At 38.4% G+C, this 21731-nt stretch overlaps 1 protein-coding gene and 1 pseudogene across 1 annotated transcript in view; both read right to left on the bottom strand.

Moving 5' to 3' along the window:
• Window positions 1-1608, bottom strand: part of LOC149832304 (bifunctional nuclease 1-like) — a 36121-nt gene extending 34513 nt beyond the window's left edge. The window contains exons 1-2 of the mRNA XM_090014431.1: window positions 1470-1608; window positions 1159-1388 (exon numbers count right to left, since the gene is read on the bottom strand). The gene's annotated coding sequence lies outside the window, so the exon portion shown is untranslated. The remainder of the gene's footprint in view (window positions 1-1158; window positions 1389-1469) is intronic.
• On the bottom strand, window positions 91-8551 carry LOC149832303 (3-dehydroquinate synthase, chloroplastic-like; annotated as a pseudogene).
• Window positions 8552-21731: the final 13180 nt, after the last annotated feature.

The following is a 21731-nucleotide window of genomic DNA, read 5'->3' as shown; positions in this document are numbered from 1 at the left end:
CATTGTAAGTGCTTATAGCACTCTTTGTATTTCCGCATATCTCCTTACAAGATGCACAAAATATGAAAGTGAAGCATATAATTCTTCTTTCTACACTTGCAAAGGAATTGTGAAAATTGCACTGACTAGGTCAGTGCAACCCACAGCAACAATCCACCCAATGTCTGCCGGCCTGCCTGCCTGTCATAATGTACACAGAGCATCTCAACAATTCCACAAATTACTACAAGTTTCTACAGGTCTGACGAATGTGCCAATTACGATTATTCCACTACACTATATTTCCAGACTTTTCAGACAGAAAAGCAGGAAAATTTTATAGGGAATTCCATCAGACACCACATCATTTCTACAAGCAGAGTTAATAGAAGTAGCTGATTCAATGACATGATTTGTTCCATATATCAATGAATTCATACACCAGAAAAGACTGATTAGACAGGGAAACAAAGTTCAATTACCTCATAGCTATGCAGAAATGATCTCAAGAACACTTAAAAGTCTCAAAGAAGATAAACCATACATGAAACTTTACATCTTTCTCGCCTCCATGGATCAGACTATGCAAACAGAGAAACAAGGGGAGGACAATCCTACCCCCACTCAGGTCGCCCAAGTGTTAGCGGGCATGTGGAGAAGGTGATGATCCCTTCGTCCCAGGTTTGACTCCCACCGGGTGTGTGGGTGCCTTTCACTGGTGGACTCCGTAAGGGCTTGGGTGTAGGTGACCCCACCCGGAGATTACCCGAGTCGGCAGGGAACTTCGTCATAAAACACACACACACACAGACACACAATCACATTTTCACAGGCATATAGGGTAGAAACAAAGAGAACACAGAAAGAAATTTTGAAGCCAAAGTATAATTAATGAATTCCACCGATCCAATTGAAGTTCACGGATTTTGAGAGACAATTTCTAATTTATTCGTGAGGAAGTAGCAATTTTCCATTTTCAAGAGACGAATCAACAAGCAAATGCAGACACACACAGAAACTTGTAATTTCAAGCACAATTTCACAAACTCACGCAGATCAAACGCATAAACAGCAGCTTAAGGACTACAACGATACCGAAGTATGAGATAATCATCCAAACAATCGAATTTCACAGAAGGAAAACAAAAAAAACGAAGAAAAAGAAAAAAAAATCAGTACCTCACGCCTTCTCCAAGCAGGATCACAAACTCTTTCCACAAATTCACCAAAAGAAACGAGGTTTTCACGCAATTCCCCAACGCGGAACAGCCTTTCGGATTCAACGACCTCGAAAACCACCAAACCCCCAAAAGATGCAACCTAACAACTCCGATTCGCAGACACAGCTTAAAGGAAACGCTAGATCACGCGGAATTCGTTTCTCCTACCGCAAGCTCCCACCTTTAACGCTAGAAAACCATCACAAAGCAGAGATCCAAACACGAGTTAGTCCGATCGGCGCGGAGAGAGAGAGAGAGAGAGAGACGTACCTTACACCGGACACCGGAAGCAAGTATCAATCCGGAGTCCTCCGAGCCTACGAAACAGTGTGAGCAAGATGATATCGAGAGCAAAGAGAGAGGAAGAAGAAGAAGATATCGCAGAGAGAGAGAGAGAGGTGGATGAGGATGAAACCAAAGAGAATATCTCCACCCTCACTTCAGTCCGTAAACGACAAAAGCTCGTTCCTTCTTTGCCCTTAGAATTTTCATCCCAAGGAATGATGACGGAGATAGAAAAAATGGAAAAAGTGAGCCCTTATTGTGCTATTTATAACCCCACGGTTGCGGATTTAACTACCCCTGGTTAGATTTTTTTAACTCGGCTTGCCGACTTGGCTTGGAGCCATCAGCCATGGTCCACATCGATGGTCCGGTTTTACCAGACCCAACCCAGTATCACCGATGCAAATTGGATTTGGATATAGTAAATCGGATCGGAGTGTTGTGGCTTTTATTGTCATCTGCTTTATCACATGCTGGATCAACCACCTTGAATTTAGTACTGTTAAGGAAAGAGTTGTGGATCTCTTTCCTTGATAAGTATCCAGGCCAACTTTCTCATGCATTTGCTTACAGTGTGTGTTTGCATTCCGTGGAAAACTTGGGCTTTCCCCATAAACGTGAGAAAAAAAAAGTGGGACAAAAAGTTCTGTGGACCTGACTGCGGCAATGCAAACATGGTATTCACTTTCCTTACATGACACAAACACACCTTAAAGAAAAGATTCTCGTCTTGCTTCCATAGGGAAAGAGATTAGGGAAGTTATTTTCATAGGATCCTATGAGAAAAAGAAATTAGGAAAGCTACTTAAATAGGATCCCATGAACGAAGAGAGAGAGAGAAAGATATAGGGATGGCAGTCGACTTGGGGACAATGGGGCTCCGCCCCACCTCGCCCCGTTTGGACCGGGGATGAAGGACATGAAACGGGGATGAAGGTTAAAATCTATCCCCATGCAGAGATGAAGGCGGGGATGGACTTAAGCTTTTCCCCGCCCCGCCCCATTCCCAATCCTTTAAAGAATGACTATATATATAGACTAAGGGGAAACGGGGCCCCACTGCCTCACCCTCGTTTGGACCGGGGATGGAGGACATGAAACGGGGATGGAGGCGGGGGTGGAGGTTGAAATCCATCCCCGTGCGAGGATGGAGGTGGGGGTGAAGGTTCGGATTTTGAAATGGGGCGGGGGTGAAGACCTTGTCCCTCGCCCCTGTCCGCTGCCATCCCTAGAGAGAGAAGTATTTATATAGAGATCTTATAAAGAGAGAAAGATTACTAGATTAAGATTTACTCGTCATGTTTGAATGGTCTGTGCACACTCACACGCTCATTACGTTTGATTTATGTGTGAGTATGCATGCATATGTGACGAAGGATCATTTTTCTAATTGCATGTAAGCACTAATGAAACAGATTTTATCCAAATCTGAACATAGATTTAGTATTGATTCAAATCGCATCCAAACTTTATAAGTCCAACCGTACCAAAAACAAATTTAGATTTATATGTGAAGTTAATATCCGTTTGCTCTACACAGTCAGCCTGGGTCTGCTTAACAACGAAGGGTTCAGACAGGCCTTCACTCGGTTTGCCTACGATGCTCATGGTTGGGGCCCATTGTGCGAGGTCGAAAGCCTTTCAGAAGGTGATTCCTTGGACTCGTAACTCACTGAGGACACTTTCGCCCACCTGCATGCACGAAACAGTGCTAATCATGTGAGAATGCATGGGTCCAATCTCTAATGCAACTGGAGCCGGCTCATGATGCATCGGCTCAGACGTATAAGCCGCGCCGAGCCTCATGGGGGACAAAGCTGACAACTTTGTCTGCATGAAGTGCTTTGATCTCCAATACTAAGGGGACTACACGTAAGCGCTTAGTATTGCTGTTATGACATAGGTATAACCAAAATTACTAAAAACTCCAAATTATTTTAGCCCCCCGTGGAAATCGTGTTACTAATGCCTTTTTACAAGTTAAACTAATCAAACCTTTTAAGCTTGTAGGAATTAGGTTGTAGACAAAGTGGATACGCATCGAATCATGATCAGGGTTGGCCATCGGGCCGGGTGCCTGACCGGCTGTAGCTTACCTAGCCTGCATCGGGTCAGGCTCGCTGCCTAGGCCCGAATGAACTCGAGCTGGGCTTGGCCCAATTAAACAATTTGGCTGGCCGTTAATTGGGTCAAACCTAATGGGGTTTTAACCTCACCTCACTACAAGAAAAACGTAGATTAGCGACGGATGCTATCCATCATTAATCTGTTGTTAAACAGTTTAGCGATGAATTAGCGACGAATAGCGTCTGTCGCATATTTTTCGTCGCTAATTAGCGATAAAACTGATTTGTTACTACTTTTGTCGCTAATTTACGATGGATTCACGACGAATCATGTTCATCGTGAATCCGTCGCTAAATAAGCACGAATTCAATTTTGTGATGGATTATATTCCGCCGCTAAAATAACGACAGAATATAATCCATTGCAAAACATCAAAAATTCATCGCTGAATACTAGCGACAGATATTATTCATCGCTAATCCATCGTAAAATTTTAAAAAAAAATTAAAAAAAAGAGTCCCAAAACGTGCACCTCATACGCCTTGAGGCGCACCTCAAGCCAAGGCGTATACGCCTTGAATTTTTTAGTCAAATGAGGGTCAAAGTTCTCATTTGACCAAAAATTAGGATTTTTTTACGCAGTTTTAACTAAGCTGCTAGGAAAAAATTGGGTATGATCCATAAGACACTGGGTCTCAAACATAAGCCAAAAAAAATTCTTTCGAGGGGCACTGCCCCCTGGAACCCCGCCCGCTGAATGCGCAGCGAGACCCGCGCCGAGGGAGAGCCCCCTCCTATACTGCAAGGGCAAAAACTTTGAATCAGGCTCCACAACTTATCAGTTGGACCTATGTTAAAATGAGTGGGTCCTCATGAGGGATTCCAGCTCGGCTTACATCCTAAGTTGCAACAAGTATGAGACCTTTATTTGTCTCAAATCTAAGAAGAGATCCAAGCTACAACATTAAAAGAGAAAATGCATACTAAAAAGAATTTTGTCACTTTTTTTCTTTTATTTTCTTAATGATTCTTTTCTCGTAGTATTTTCTTGGGGTAATCAAATGTAGACAAGGTTCATAGATATCAAAATCAGTAAAGATGGTTCATCATTGTATATAATATATTTGTTAAGAGCCTCGCAAATGAGATCTTTCATAACACTTGAAAAATCAACAATGAAAGAAGAGATAGAGAAACAAAATCTCTCTACAAGACAGGTAACACAAACATTGAATTAATACCAATATAAACCTGATGAATATGATGCTCAAAAATCCAAATAGAAATAACAAGTGAAACATTGCGAGGTTGGGAGGAGCATACTTGAAACATTGCCATAACATGTGGAACGCTCATTATGAGCCGCTGTTTATATGGAGAAAGCAAATACATTAACAATGATGAACTGGTAAGTGAGAGTACATTAAATTAGGCGGCACTGTAGACCTAATAGAACTAGCAATTGAGAGTTGGATGAAAACCGCCAAAAGATCAAAATCTCCAACAACAATCATAGATCTCCAATCCCCCAATAGGAAAAGTATAGAGATCTTAAAGTTGAGTGGTGGTGTTAACACATTACTAAGAAAAAAGAGGTGTCTGTCACAAGAAGATGAAGATGGCCTATAAGGAAAGGCACATAAACTACCTACCTCATGCAAAAGCAGATGCATCTCATTCATCCATTTGTTGTTTCATTATATTCAACTATCTTGTTATGCTGAGTAAACAAATTTTAATCTACCTGCACTCACATAGAAATAATTTGCTTATCTCTACCAACAAGGAAAACTTTATATAATGCAAGTTAATTCTTGACCCTACAAAAGATGAGTCTAGTTAAATCTGATTCTTGCATAAAATAGTACCATGGCTTAATATGCACTCTACAGCAAGCACAACAATTATAATTTGCTTCCACAGGCATTTATGTTTTTTGGCTACTTATTGTATTTGCTTTTGTTGTTGAAAGACATTTTTATCCTTTGACCCTTTATTCTAATCTTAACGTATGTGGCAGCATTGTATGCTCACATATTTAAGCATTGAGACCGATGTAACTCTTCACTTGTACACTTTCTTCAATTTCAAAGGACCACTACTTAAGAGATACACAAGTGCAGTCTAATTTTCTTCTGAGACATCATTTTACCAAAGAAAAGTTTGGCATTCATCCATAAACAACTTTATTCTTAATAAGTCATGATGTAGACATCTCTAAAGGCCTCTTTCCACTCTTGACATCCACAACAACTGCTCTTCGTTCACGTAAGGCAGGGTGGTCGTGGACCCCATCTGGGGTTTACCTTGCAGGTGTGGAGGGGATCGAGCCCATTAAGTGACCCGGTTCTCGACAAGGGTTCCTTGTCATAAAAAAAAACTACTCTTCACGACAAAGATCATGGTACTGACATATGCAACATTAACAGTAGAGACAAAAAAGAAGCTTTTGGTTTAGTTTTTACATTTCAACAAAGTACTTCATTGATTTTCAAGGACACTAAAATCCATAAACTGTGCAATGTTTGTTCATCATCCCCTTCCTTCTTCTCTTTACCAAGGAAAAGTTCCAAACAGCAAAAAAAAAATTGGATGATCCTAAAACTTTACCTTCATAAATCTATCAAATATCAACAATAAAAAAAAACAAAAGCACAGGTGAAATGATTAATGGATGTGCACTACTGCAACATGTACAAATAACCAGTGAAACTGAAGTATGAGCAAGATTAGTGAAACTTAACACATTCTGCCATCAATACATGTAAGAATACAAGAACAATTACAAAGTTCAGTCAAACTGGACATAACTTCATAGATGTGACTAGCAAGGCATAGAAACCTACATGCCCAAATGTGTGGCCCAGGTTTAATATTGCACTCAAGCCACTTTCCTTCTCATCTGCTGACACAACCCCAACCTTGTTTTGGCATGAGCGCATGATGGCATATGACAACGCATTTGGATCCCTATAAAATTTTAATAATTAAGTGTGAGGAACAGGGTATAATAGATCAACCAATTGGCATATGCAAAATGATAGATGCAGTTGCTTTGCCATTGTGGAACTATTCAAGGAAGAAGAATATGTGTTAGTTATTCTTTTCTAACTTATCAAGAGTATTCATCATCAAGGATTGTGTTTGCAAATATGCTTTATGAGCAGAAAGAGATGTTATAGACACACCTTGACTTGATTTCAGAAAAATAAATGCAAATAGTACCAAGGATAGAGCTTGGAAATGCTACCTTGCTAGTAAAGCCTGCATATTCTTCTCTTGCCACTCGAAAAAGGGGCCATCTCTAATTAGACCATACTTGATAACTTCACCAATCCCAGATGCGAGCTCTCTATCCGACAAAGTATTCAATGTGTTTGTATCTATTAACACGCATTGTGGTTGGTAAAAGGCACCAATCAAGTTTTTTCTAAGTGGATGATTTATTCCAGTTTTACCACCAACAGAAGAATCCACCTGCACAGAGAAGCTTGAGAATATATTAAGAAAATTTGAAGCTTGAGAATACATTGAGATGAAATTTTGATTTAGCAAATTAGGCATAAGAAGCGGATAGCAAACCTAAGCCATAAGTGTTGTTGGGGTCTGAATGAAGTTAACACCATGGAGGAAAGATGTAGCAGCAAAACCACACATATCACCAATCACACCACCCCCAAGCGCAACGAAGGTACAACGATGGTCCAAACGAGACTCAATGGCCTTGTCGAAAATCTTCATTAGAGTTTCCTACACAACAATGAGGATAAACATTTATCAAGATTCAACAAAGAAAGGACCATCTGTTTAAACTTCAAGATCTATGTCTTAATTTTCATCACCAACCATGTCTTTATACTTCTCGCCATCCGGTAGAACTACATATTCAATCGAAATCTTCGAGTTTCCATGAGTTAAAGCATCCACAACTTTATCAAGGTACAGAGGTGCAACTCTGGTATTGATCACAACAAGAACCCTTTTTCCTTTAACATGACTGCAAGCAATCAACGCCATTTATTTGCATTTCTTACCATATCTTGCTCAAACTAAACATTGCCCAAGTACAAATATTTTGACACAAATAACGTATCCACTGGATTGAAAAACTTAACAAAAGTTCATAAAGCAAAATCCTCACTGCTATTGTGGTTATACAAAAACTAAGCCAAGAACCAATCATAACAACCACATCCATTAAAGCGTATAATTCAAATTAGAAAACCCAACAAAAATCCACATACGTAAGAATTCAGTCTAACGGCTTTAGTAGTTCACTAGTAACACTGGTTCCATATAAGAAATGCATGTTTTGGATAACTTTCGAAGCGTGCTACTCAATTTTTCCAAATTAACATCATCGCAAGAAACACGTTTCTGGAGAAACATGTTCTCCCTCTAAAAAGGAGCTGAGAAGCATGCATTTCGAAAAAAAAATCTTATTTTTTGGGTAAAACCGTATACACTTTTCTACAACTTTTAGCAGTTCGGTGGCTATTAACACCATGTTTTTGCTCACAGAACAATCGAATCATAACGATTTTGAACTTGAAAAGAAAAAAAGAAAAAAAAACAAGAATTTGTATCTCCATCTACCTCTGAAAAAACTCAAGCTCGCGAAGAAGGCCGAAGCCGATGTAGATGGGGTAGCTCCGGTTTCCCAGATCAACGTCCACGATCGTCTCAAACATGGGGCCCAAAACCGGCTTCGTGGGCTCCATTGTTAGGGAGGAGTTCACGAAAACCCTCTCTTCTTCGTCGGAATTCCTCCAGATTCTGAGTGAAGGAAGATCAGAGGGCTTGGAAGAAGAGAACTGATGCACCAAGGAAGGTGATCGAAGTGAGGGACAACGATGAAGATGAGAGAGAGGGCTTGGTTGGGAGGAAGAAATGAAGCTAGGGTTCGCAATCGTCGCCATGGAGCTAGGGTTCCGAGAGGAGAGGCGAAGATCTTTGGGGTTCTTCTTCTTCTTCTCTCTCTGTAACTCCCGCCACACCATCTTTTTTGTCGGCTCGCCATCGACACTCTAAGGGGCGAACATCCTCCCGAGGCCCCCCTCTTCCCTGTTGGGCTAATTTGGGAGTAATCAGAGAGAGTGAGGGAGAATTTCATGCCTAGGTGGGCCATTTAAAATTGAAAAGTAGCGACGGATTAGCGATAAAATTTTTCAATCACAAAATCCATCGCTAATTAGCAATGAAAAAATTATGTCGCTAAGTATGATGGGTTTTACGACAACATCTTTTTGTCGCTACTTAGCGATGGATTTTACGATAAAAAATTTTTGGCGTAAAATTCGTTGCTAATACCAATTTTAGGGACGACTAGTTTTCTCTAGTTAATTCGTCGCTAATTTGCAAAAAAAATAATCCATCATAAATTTCTGTCGCTAATTAACATTTTTTTTATAGTGCCTATCTTATTGCAAGCTTAATGTGGATTTGAACATGAACTTTGTATATATATATATATATATATATTGCATGCATCAAAATCAAATGGTCCAAGAAGTGATTTCTATAAAAACAAACATAAATTACATCTGTACAGTCAAAATTCTGAAAAAATATTGAAAATCCAAATAACATGTTTCATATAGCACCATACCCATTTAGTAGGTTCTCATCTCTCTCTCTCTCTCTCTCTCTCTCTCTCTCTCTCTTTCTCTCTCTCTGTGTGTGTATATGCTCCATTTTAAATAATGAATTCCAGTTGCATTTAATCAACACTTCTTATTCAAGGTCATGACTTTTTGGAAATTCATAATTGGATGATTGTAAAACTTGGCTTTCTGGGTCAATTGGAAGGAACTTAATTGGAAAGATGATAAACCTTCATAATGGCGGCTTATTGCTATTGAATTTTGAATATAGTAGTCAAATTTTTACATTATCAAGAAAGGGGTGACCCATCATTGCTTGACTAATGAGAAAAATAAATCTGAAACTGAAGACTATGTCATTGCAAAACCCTTAGAAAATTCTGAACATAAAGCTTTTTAACTTATTTAACTTGAGGGTGTGTTTAAATGTAACACCAGTTCAGGTCCGGTTAGTATTACTACTTCTCAGAGGAAAAACATACATAGTTCACATAGAGAAAGAGTGGCGAAAAAAAATCTTTAATAAACTCTAATTTCTTGACAAGGTTCATCATTCATAATATAAGAGATAAACATTACATCAATGTTCAATGACAAAAAAATTAAACTAACAAATATTTGTGTTGCACAATTGAAATAGCTGGCCACGTCTTGTCTTCGCTAGTGTACTTGAAACCCTACAATTGTAATTATTTACGGGGTGAGTCTATAACTCAATAAAGAATATTTATAAGCAATAAAAGATTTTGAATTACAACTGTAGGATCTAAGCCCCTAGTCTGACTTTAGTTTTTGACACACCATACAAGTTTTATATATTCTAAATTTCTCTCTTAACTCTCTTAATCTAACACCCATTCATAACTGACTATAATACTAGGTCAGCTATACCAGTCATAGTCGTCTATGGGTGTAGCAACCCGTGTAGAATACATCAATTCTATATTGTCGGTCAAACTATGAACCATACACTCCCAGTGATCCTCGGACCATCAGGCATTGCAGTAAAATAAAAAAAGGGACCCCATCGGTAGCTAGCCGGGAGGTCAGGCTCATACTCGACATGGTTCATGTTATATCCTAACCATAAATGACTTTCCACCATCTACAATTGTCTAGAGTTCCAGATACTATATGAATTTAAAACCCTATGTTATATCTTAAGTTCATTAACTTGAACCTTACTCTAAAGCTCAGGTTTCACTCGTTCTCCCATGAATGCTATCATGAAATCATCACGATGGATTTCATTCTCAATCTCATAATCTTTCTAGGGTTTATACCTTATATCATATTAAGCATACAATTAGGTAATATCTCTATATCATTAAATCAATGGTGGCCCACTATCCATGGTGGCTTCACTCTGTATGCAAACTAGGTAGCCACTTCTGAGATTTAAGGGATTAAGCATGCTAATCTCAATTGAAATAAAAAAAAACATAACTAAACTCAAATGACTAAAACCTAATCATAAGTCTTATCATAATGTATGTCATTCAAAGAGCATAACATAGATATGTTGTCAAAAAAAATATTTTTTTTTCTGACATGCATGTCGTATCACAACCGGCATACACATACATTTATTTCACTGCAGCTAACTCGTGCATGATCATTCTATGAGTATCATTCTCACACTCAAGAGATACATTTTTATGAGAGACAATGATAACATACAACTCAAACATGATTATTCACAACTAAAGTTACTTATAATATCTCTTACTTAATGGTAGAGAACACCCTCTCTCAGTAGTCTAATCTCTTATAGCACCACTTAGATTTGTAATTCAAATAAGATCCACTAAGTTAGCTCAACTCTATATATAAGATTACTAAAATACCCCTATAGGGGTTGATCAGATTTATCTCTCTCAACTCTCTGGGTTTGGTTGCGAATACAAAACCAACATGTTACTTTCTGTGTTTTGTTTTCAATGAGCTAAACTTTGCTTGAATCTAAGTTCAGAGCGCAAAGTTATATCCATTTAACCGATCGAGGTCTGGGGCATACTCTAGGGTATTTTGGTCTTTTCATCTAACTCAGTTCTAGGCCAATCCGTATACTTAGCCTTTTGGTTTTCTCAAACCCTCTAAACCAAGCTTGATCTAAGTTTGGATTGCCTTCTCCCTTTCTCTTGTCTCAAGGTGCTCCAAATCAGACCGAGACAAGGGAGAGGTCTCTCTCTCTCTCTCTCCCTATCTCATCTCGGTGTACTAAATTGAGACAAAGAGAGGTCTCTCTCTCTCTCTCTCTCTTTATCCCATCTCGGTGGATAGAGCCAAGACAAAGAAGGTTCTCTCTCTTTTCGAGGAGCTACACCTGCCCCTAAGGTTTGTGGTTCATACTAAATAGTATATGTGTCCAATAGGCAATGTGTTAACCCCCAAGGGTTACCTAGGAATTCCTCAAGATCCCAGACATATGTAAGGTATGCACACCTCTAACAAAACCCTAGACCATGTCTTTCCTGATAGAGTTCTTATCTTTCTTTATGTGGTTATACTAAATGCATTATTCTTTTTCTTTCTTTTCTTTTTCCAGTATTAGCATATTATGCAATTTTAAATATATCTTCATTAGCTAGTTTTTATCATGGACATCATATCAGTTCTGGGATAACAATCCATCATAGATGTACAACATAAGTTAATCATGCCACAACATTTAAATACCCCTCCTAAGGTATATGCATGTCATTTCTAGAATAAGCTTATATTCTTAGAAATTTGAAACTCTACCTTACTTTCTCACCACTACAAGAAAAATGCGAAGTGGTGACATATATTAGTGACGGATTTTTTCCGTCACAACTTTGCGTAGGATTAGCGAGAGAAACTAATCTGTGGCTAAGATTTGTAATATTGATGGATGTAGCGACCGAAAACCTTCTATCGCTAAATCTGTCTCTACGTAGCGATGGCTTAGCGATGACCCATTTTGTCGCGACACACGTGACGATTAACAACGAATTGGGTGACGAAAGGTTTTCTGTCGCTACTTAGCGACGACGTCAGCTACAGAAATATTTTGTCGTTAACGGCTCTTGTAAATTTACAATGGCTTGGTGACAGAATAATTTTGTCGCCAAAGCCGTTGCTAATTTTTGCGTAAATCCCTAACTAGAGCCCTTTTCCCTCTTTTCCTGTTTCCTCTCTCCTGCCCTCCCGACGTCGCTCTCCGTCGCTCGATGCCTTCCTCCACCGCCCGGCCCGACGCCTTCCTCCGTCGCCCGACGCACTCCTCGGCCCATCGCCCCTCGTTCCGCTCGGTCCGACGCCTTCCTCCACCGCCCGACACCCTCCCCGGCCCGTCGCCCCATCGCCCCTCGTTCCGCCCGGCCCGCCGCCCGTCGCTCCCCGATCTGCTGCCCGTCACCCCCCGTTCCACCTCCCGTCGCACCCCGCCCGTCGCACCCCGCCCCCCACAGGTAAAGTGTTCTTTTTTTTTCAGCAAGGGGGGCGCCTACCCCTTCTATTTTTTTCGGCAGGGGGTGACCCCCTGCCGCGTTCGTTCTATTTTTTTTGGCAGGGGGTCGCCCCCTGCCGCATTTGGTTTTTTTCGGCAGGGGGGCGACCCCCTGCTGCGTTCTATTTTTTCTGGCAGGAGGTCGCCCCCTGCCGCATTTTGTTTTTTTCGGCAGAGGGTCGACCCTCCTGCCTCGTTTGTTTTTCTGGCAGGGGGGTGACCCCTGCCGAGTTTTGTTTTTCCCGGCAGGGGGGAGACCCCTGTCGCATTTTGTTTTTCCCGGCAGGGGGTGTGGATCCCCTGCCTCGTTGTTTTATTCAGGCAGGGGGTCGCCCCTGCTTTTTCGGCAGGGGGTCACCCTCCTGCCACCTTTTTTTTCCGGCAGGAGGGGGACCCCGTGCCTCATTTTTTTTTGGCAGAGGGTCGCCCCCGTGCCTCATTTTTTTTTCGACAGGGGGACGACCCCTGCCTCATTTGTTTTTTTCAATAGGGGTCGCTCTCATGCCTCATTTTTTTATTTGGTAGGGGATGCCCTTCTGCCGTTTTTTTATTCGGGCAGGGGGTTGCCCCCCAACCCCCTGCTTTTTCGGCAGGAGGGCAACCTTGCCTCGTTTTTTTTTTCGGCAGGTGGTGACTTCATTTTAACACAGTGTCTCTTGCAGATTTCTCAACGGAACCCGCTTGTGCCCCGCCATCCGTGGTAAGTAAGTAACAAAAATAATGCAAATCGGGTAAATACATGTGATGAGTAAGTGATGCAAGCGCATCACATGTTATTTAATTTATTGGATGTAACACTTTACTGTTCACACACTCACTTAGTTGTTGATATTTAGGACTGCTTTGTTTTTAGTTTGGAGATCATGCTGAGCATGATTTTAATGTATGAGAATAGAAGTGTTCTTATTTTTGGAGTACGGATTCCATGCTAGGCATGGTAGTAGTTAGCGGGATATTGAAGTGTGTTTGCTGAAGGTACATGTTTGACATTTGTTTGATATGAATGATTTTGATGTATTGCAATATTTGATGTGATTGTATCCATGCTTGCATGTAGTTACTTTCAATTTGATTATGACTTTCATATGAAATTGTATAATGAAAACACGCTTCAAATGAATGTATCGTGTCATGAATAGTTTGCACATGAAAATATTAAGTTATCAATGCATGCATCATAATTCTTGTAATTGTATGACATCATATATTACATGATAAATTTGATATTTTCTTCATCATAGCATTTTGATGGTTCTCTTTTAACTGGTTAGGATACTATTCATAACATCATACGACAAAATGACTGCAAACGGTGAATGGATGTACTGTAGGATAGTTGACAATGAGTTATCGCATGAATATATGGATGGTGTTGAAAGTTTTATTGAATTTGTAATGACAAGTGTTAGTACAGTGGATCCCACAGGTCGGATTAGGTGTCCCTGCAAGATTTGTAAGAATAATCGATTTGTAGAACCTCATGACATTAGACATCACCTATACAGGTAGGGTTTTGTGACTGATTATCAGAATTGGACGTTTCATTGAGAAGAATTTAGAAACAATTTTGATGCATGGGTGAATGTGGTGCACGATAATCCATATATGAATTTGATATTTGATGTCGCAGAAACAGAAATGGGTTCTGCTATAAGTCCTAGTGATGTAAGAACTGCAGTAGATGAAGAATCATCAAACGATGCAGCTAGTAGATTTTATGATTTACTTAAAGATGCTGATGAGCCACTTTGGAACAGTTGCGAGAGTCATACTATCTTGTCTGCAGTTCTTCAACTAATGAATTTGAAGTTCGAGTATAATTTGAGTCAAACATGTTTTGACCATTTGTGCATGATTGTGAAGAGTATGTTGCCCAAAGATGAGAAATTGCCACAAAATTTCTATCGTGCGAAAGTTATTGTCAACGCTCTAGGTATGAGGTATAAAAAGATTGATGCTTGTCCAAATCACTGCATGTTGTATTTCAAGGATCAGAAAAATAACATATAATGCCCGTCATGTGGGCATTCTTGGTTCAATCCAAAGACAAGAGGCAATGGTAGCACGAGATCAAAGGAAGTTTCATACAAGTCGCTCCGCTACTTTCCTATCACTCCTAGATTACAATGATTGTATATGTCTTCAAGGACAACTAAACACATGAGATGACATGCAAATAAAGTTTGACACGATGAAGACAAGATCACACATCCTGTTGATGTTGAAGCTTGGAAGTACTTTGATCGTACTCATCAGAACTTCATAATGGAAGTGAGAAATGTTATACTCGGTCTATGTATAGATGAATTTAATCCATTTGGGGGTAGATCGACTCCATACTCATGTTGGCCAGTATTTATAACTCCATACAACCTTCCACCAAGCTTGTGTATGAAGCGTCCAAATCTTTTCTTGTCTCTGTTGATCCCTGGTCCGACCTCACCTGTCCAAAATCTTGATGCATATTTAAGGCCATTGATTAATGAACTAAAAGTACTATGGGATGACGGTGTTAACACGTATGATGCCCACAAAAAACAAAATTTCAATATGAAGGTCGTTGTTCTATGGACAATCAGAGACTTCCCTGCATATGGTATGTTATCTGGTTGGAGCACACATGGGAGGTTGGCATGTCCGTACTGCATGAAGGATACCAAAGCTTTTAGATTGACGCATGGAAGGAAGCCTTGCTGGTTTGAGTGCCATCGTCGATTTCTATCTAGCGACCATCCGTTCTGACGACAAAGGAATGCGTTTAGAGCAAGCACAACTGAAATGGAAGGTCCATCCACAAGATTGTCTATCATAGAAATTTTAATAAGATTGCGATACTTTCCAGATGTATTAACAAATACCTGCAGTCCGACACCCTTCCTTGGATTTGGGAAAGATCACAATTGGACAAAGAAATCTATTTTTTGGGAACTACTATATTGGCCGACCCTATTGATACGACATAATTTGGATGTGATGCATGTGGAGAAAAATGTGTTTGATAATATGTTCAATACAGTAATGAATGTTAAAGGGAAAGCGAAGGATAATCTGAAGGCCTGTATGGATTTAAAAGTAATATGTAAAAGACCAGAATTAGAACTCAAAGAGTATATTGGCAAAGTACTGAAACCAAAGGCAAAGTACGTGCTTGGACCTGATCAAATAAAGCATGTATGTCAATGGTTGAGACAGTTGAGATTTCTAGATGGATATGTCTCTAACATTGCTTGGGCTATGAAGATTGACGATGAACATTTATATGGGTTGAAGAGTCATGATTGTCATATCTTTATGCAACGATTGATACCCCTAGCATTCTATGATATGTTAGACAAACCTATATAGGGGGTATTGTCTGAGTTGAGTGAATTTTTTAGAACATTGTGCACATCGGAAGTCGTAGTATCTGATATAAAGAATCTCGATGACTCTCATCACCACTTTTTGTCTGCTAGAAAAGATTTTTCCGCCAACATTTTTTTATGTTATGGAACATTTGATCATACATTTGCCATATGAACTAAGGGTTGGTGGCCCTGTGCAATATCGATGGATGTACCCATTTGAAAGATATATGTTTTCTTATATTTGTCTCTTCAATGACAGATATTTTAAATTTGAAATGTATATTTTTGACAGATGCATGTTTGACCTCAAAAAAAAGGTTCGTAATAAAGCAAGAGTAGAAGGCTCTATTTGTGAGGTGTACACTTTAGAAGAGATTTCAAATTTCTCATTTATGTACTTTGAACCTCACATTCCAACACGTTACACATGTCTGCCTCGTAACAATGATAGAGAACAATTTACTGTAGTTGACAAGCTGTCGATATTTCAACCACTTGGGCTTGGGCATGCATTTGGTAGTTGCTGATCAAGGCTCTTGATAGATCGAGAGTAAGACGCATCATATATCTATATTCTTTTTAATTGCTCAGTGATCGACCCATACATCGAGTAAGTATATGTAGACGCAACACAATTATAAATCCTTTTATATTCTATACGTGCATACATGGTTCGATAATATAAATATTTGTAGTTTGCAAATGATTTGATCTGGAGTTGTGAAGAGAAGTTTCACATCTCACTGATACAGAAGTACAAAAAGAACGTGAAACTAAGTTTGTGGAGTGGTTGAAACAGTTGGTAAGGACGCTAACATAAATTGTGTACTTGTAAACAACACTAAGTTATTTAATTGGCCGTGATCACAATCATTGTTTATGTTTGTGTGTAGGTCCGTCATGGTGATGTTAAAGATCAAGGAATATGTAATTTAGAAAATGGTCCGACCAAAGTTGTGCAATGTTACAACAAGTACATCGTAAATGGTTATCGATTCCATACAAAAGATTATGGTATAAACAAATCAACGATGAATAATGGCATGTGTGTCAAGGGTAGTAGCTACGGTGAAAATGAACATGATTACTACGGTGTTATACAAGAAATAATGGAGTTGACTTACTTAGGCATAAATAATAGGGTAACTTTATTAAAATGTCATTGGTTTGATCCAACTACAACAAGACTCGACAAAGCCTCAGACATTGTGGAGGTGAATCATAAATCAAGGTTTAGAACATATGAACCATTCATATTAGCCTCGCAAGCTCAACAAGTTTATTATACTTCATATCCGAGTACAAAAAAGTCAGATAGAAATGAATGGTAGGCAGTTTGCAAGGTGAAGTCCAAACTATACCCTGAGTATGATCAGTTACAGGAAGCCAAGTTAACTGAAGACTGTGATTACTATCAATCAGATGATATCTATGACTTCTCTTATGGTCACGATGTTGTGCATGATATGCATGTCATATCTCCATTGGTCGATGAAACATTCATAGAAGAATGTGATCCAAATGATATACTAAGTGGATGGGCAAACAATGAAGAAGAAAAAGAAGAAGATGAAGAAGAAGAAGAAGAAGAAGAAGAAGAATATGAAAGTCAAACAAGTGATGAGGAGGAATTCTCAAGCTAGTGAGCAAAATCTTGTAATACAAACCTCTATTTGAATGTATTGCAATACTTGATGTGAATGATTTGAACTATTTGAATGTATTGTAACACTTGATGCGAATGAATGAGTTGTATTGTAATACTTGATGCGAATGAATGAGTTGTATTGCAATACTTGATGTGAATGATTCAAATTATTTGAATATATTGTAATACTTGATGTGAATGTATTGCAATACTTGATGTGAATGATTTGAATTATTTGAATGTATTGTAATACTTGATGTGAATGATTTGAATGTATTACAATACTTGATGTGAATGATTTGAATGTATTACAATACTTGATGTGAATGATTTGAATGTATTGCAATGATGTGAATGATTTGCGAGTATTCCAATGATTTAAATTATTTGAATGTATTGTAATACTTGATGCAAATTATTTGAATGTATTGTATGACATTTTTTATTTGTTAGAATATGGTTCATGGAGCTTACAGTGGTAGTTCATCCAGAAGTAGCCAGGCTCAGCCTTCATCTTCACGGGCTCCTGTGATAGGTATATCATTTAACTAATTGGATGCTTGATTAGTTGAAATGCGCATTCTGAGAATTTCTAACGTATTTTTTTACAGATGATGTTTCGCCTGTACATGACCCACCTACACCAGTTGATCATACAAGTCAGGAGCCAACACAGAATGCAGAGTCTTCTCAGTCTGGCACAAGAAGACTCATTCGAATAGTGTATATCGATAATCGACCATAAGCATTTCGTTTTTACTTATTGCATATCTTATAAATATTTTATATTGATATTTATTGTGTACCAATTCATGTGCAGCACGAGGTTTGAGCCACAAGAAATAGTACGCGAGATTAAGAATTCACTTCTACAACATCTACCAGGATCGGTCGCTCAATGGAAAGAGTATCCAAAAGAGGTGATAGACAGATTGTGATCCTCATTCACGGTATACACTTGTTTGTCATAGTTAATGTGTTTCATATTTATTTATTTTTATAGTCATGTCTACTAAATTTCTGAAAATATATATAGGCTTCGAATCGCTTCATGACTACGATGGAGGAACATGATGCAAGGAAGGTGTCGCAGAGGGTGACTGCCAATCGATTTGCAGACATGCTGCACAATATGAAGACTGCAACAAAAATAGCATCTCGCAGAATAGATGATCCACTACAGTGGAAGGGCCATGGTCCTATTACTATCATGAGAGATTATTGGGAGGGAATGTGCGACAAGTGGGTGGGGGATGCATTTTGAAATCGCTCTGCGAAGGCTGCACAAAATTGAGTGAAAATGCCCAAAGCCCATCTACACACAGGTGCATCTAAGACATTTGGGAGCCACCTGAAGAAAATGGTAACTCATTAATATATATTATCAATTTTATAAGTATTGTTGCAAACCTGTTAACTAATTTTTTTATCATTTAACTTCGCAGAAAGCAGAAAAAGGAGGCATTGTACCATATAAGGATGTGTTTGTTGAAACACATAAACAGAAGACCATAGAAGACTTCGTATCAGAGAAGGCGAGAATGACAACGATATGTATTTATTCTATTAATAATCATTGTAATATACAAGTTATCATAAACATTATAATTTTTAATTATTAATGCATACTGTAGACATTATTTTGTAGGAGACATATGAGCAACAAATGGTAGATCGATATGGAGATTACTCTACTCAGCATCCATCATTTGATCCTGTAGCATGGGAGACTGCAGCAGGTAAACCAAAAAAGGGTCGTGTGTTCGAGTTTGGGAGTAATATGAACACCTCGCTTGTCGTTGCTTCCTCCAGTCACGGCTCATAGTCTTCTTCCGTCGACATAAGCTCCAAGCATCCTATTTTTTCCGGTGATGATGTACGCCAGATCGTTAAGGACACAATGCATGACTACTTCCACGAAACCATCGCCGACGTTCTCAGAGCTAAGTTGAACAGTTTTTTGCTGAACAGGAGAACTTCGATTGCAGGTGTCTCTCAGGTATGAAAGTTTCATGCGATATATTGCATGTTGTTAGATTTTATATAACTTTAATTGCCTTAACTTAGGTGCATTGGATATAATTTATTTCAGTATATTTTGTTTATCAATACTGACCTTTTATATAATATTTCAGTATAATATTTTTACTGCCTTTGAACACATATGAGCATGAGCATGATAGAATCATATATACAGCCTTTTGCCTGCCTTAGAGCACATATGAGCATGGTAGAATCACATATAGAGTTTTTCTGACTGCCTTAGAACATATATAAGCATGATATAATCACATATACAGTTTTTTGCCTGCCTTAGAACACATATGAGCATGATAGAATCACATATAAAGTTTTTTGTCTGCCTTAGAGCACATATGAGCAAGATAGAATCACATATAAAGTTTTTTTGACTGCCTTAGAACACATATGAGCATGATAGAATCACATATACAACTTTTTGTTTGCCTTAGAGAACATATGAGCATGGTAGAATCACATATAGAGTTTTTCTGACTGCCTTAGAACACATATGAGCATGATATAATCACATATAGAGTTTTTTTACTGCCGTATAACACATATGAGCATGATAGAATCACATATAAAGTTTTTTGCCTGCCTTAGAGCACATATGAGCATGATAGAATCACATATACAGTTTTTTGACTGCCTTAGAACACATATGACCATGCTATAATCACATATTCAGTTTTTTGACTACCTTAGAACACATATGAGCATGATAAAATCACATATACAACTTTTTGCTTGCCTTAGAGCACATATGAGCATGATAGAATCACATATAGAGTTTTTCTAACTGCCTTAGAACACATATGAGCATGATATAATCACATATAGAGTTTTTTTACTGCCGTAGAACACATATGAGCATGATAGAATCACACACACAACTTTTTTCCTGTCTTAGAGCACATATAAGCATGGTAGAATCACATATAGAGTTTTTTTGACTGACTTAGAACACATATGAGCATGATATAATCACATATAGAGTTTTTTTACTGCCGTATAACACATATGAGCATGATAGAATCACATATAAAGTTTTTTGCCTGCCTTAGAGCACATATGAGCATGATAGAATCACATATACAGTTTTTTGACTGCCTTAGAACACATATGACCATGCTATAATCACATATTTAGTTTTTTGACTACCTTAGAACACATATGAGCATGATAAAATCACATATACAACTTTTTGCTTGCCTTAGAGCACATATGAGCATGGTAGAATCACATATAGAGTTTTTCTAACTGCCTTAGAACACATATGAGCATGATATAATTACATATAGAGTTTTTTTACTGCCGTAGAACACATATGAGCATGATAGAATCACACACACAACTTTTTTCCTGTCGTAGAGCACATATAAGCATGGTAGAATCACATATAGAGTTTTTTTGACTGACTTAGAACACATATGAGCATGATATAATCACATATAAAGTTGTTTTACTGCCGTAAAACACATATGAGCATGATAAAATCACATATACAACTTTTTGCTTGCCTTAGAGCACATATGAGCATGGTAGAATCACATATAGAGTTTTTTTAATTGCCTTAGAACACATATGAGCATGATATAATCACATACAAAGTTTTTTGCATGCCATAGAACACATATGAGCATGATAGAATCACATATGAAGTTTTTTGCCTGCCTTAGAGCATATATGAGCATGATAGAATCACATATAAAGTTTTTTTGACTGCCTTAGAACACATATGAACATGCTATAATCACATATTCAGTTTTTTGACTGCCTTAGAACACATATGAGCATTGTAGAATCACATATATAGTTTTTCTTACAGCCTTAGAACACATATGAGCATGATATAATCACATATAGAGTTTTTTTACTGCCATAGAAAACATATGAGCATGATAAAATCACATATAAAGTTTTTTGCCTGCCTTAGAGCACATATGAGCATGATAGAATCACATATACAGTTTTTTTGACTGCCTTAGAACACATATGAGTATGCTATAATCACATATTTAGTTTTTTGATTGCCTTAGAACACATATGAGCATGATAAAATCACATATACAACTTTTTGCTTGCCTT

This window comes from Nuphar pumila, chromosome 7, assembly GCF_984573655.1.
Source record: "Nuphar pumila chromosome 7, dmNupPumi1.hap1.1, whole genome shotgun sequence".
Classification (NCBI taxonomy): domain Eukaryota; kingdom Viridiplantae; phylum Streptophyta; class Magnoliopsida; order Nymphaeales; family Nymphaeaceae; genus Nuphar; species Nuphar pumila.
The sequence above is the reverse complement of the archived record's forward strand: the minus strand, read 5'-3'. Positions and strand labels throughout refer to the sequence as shown.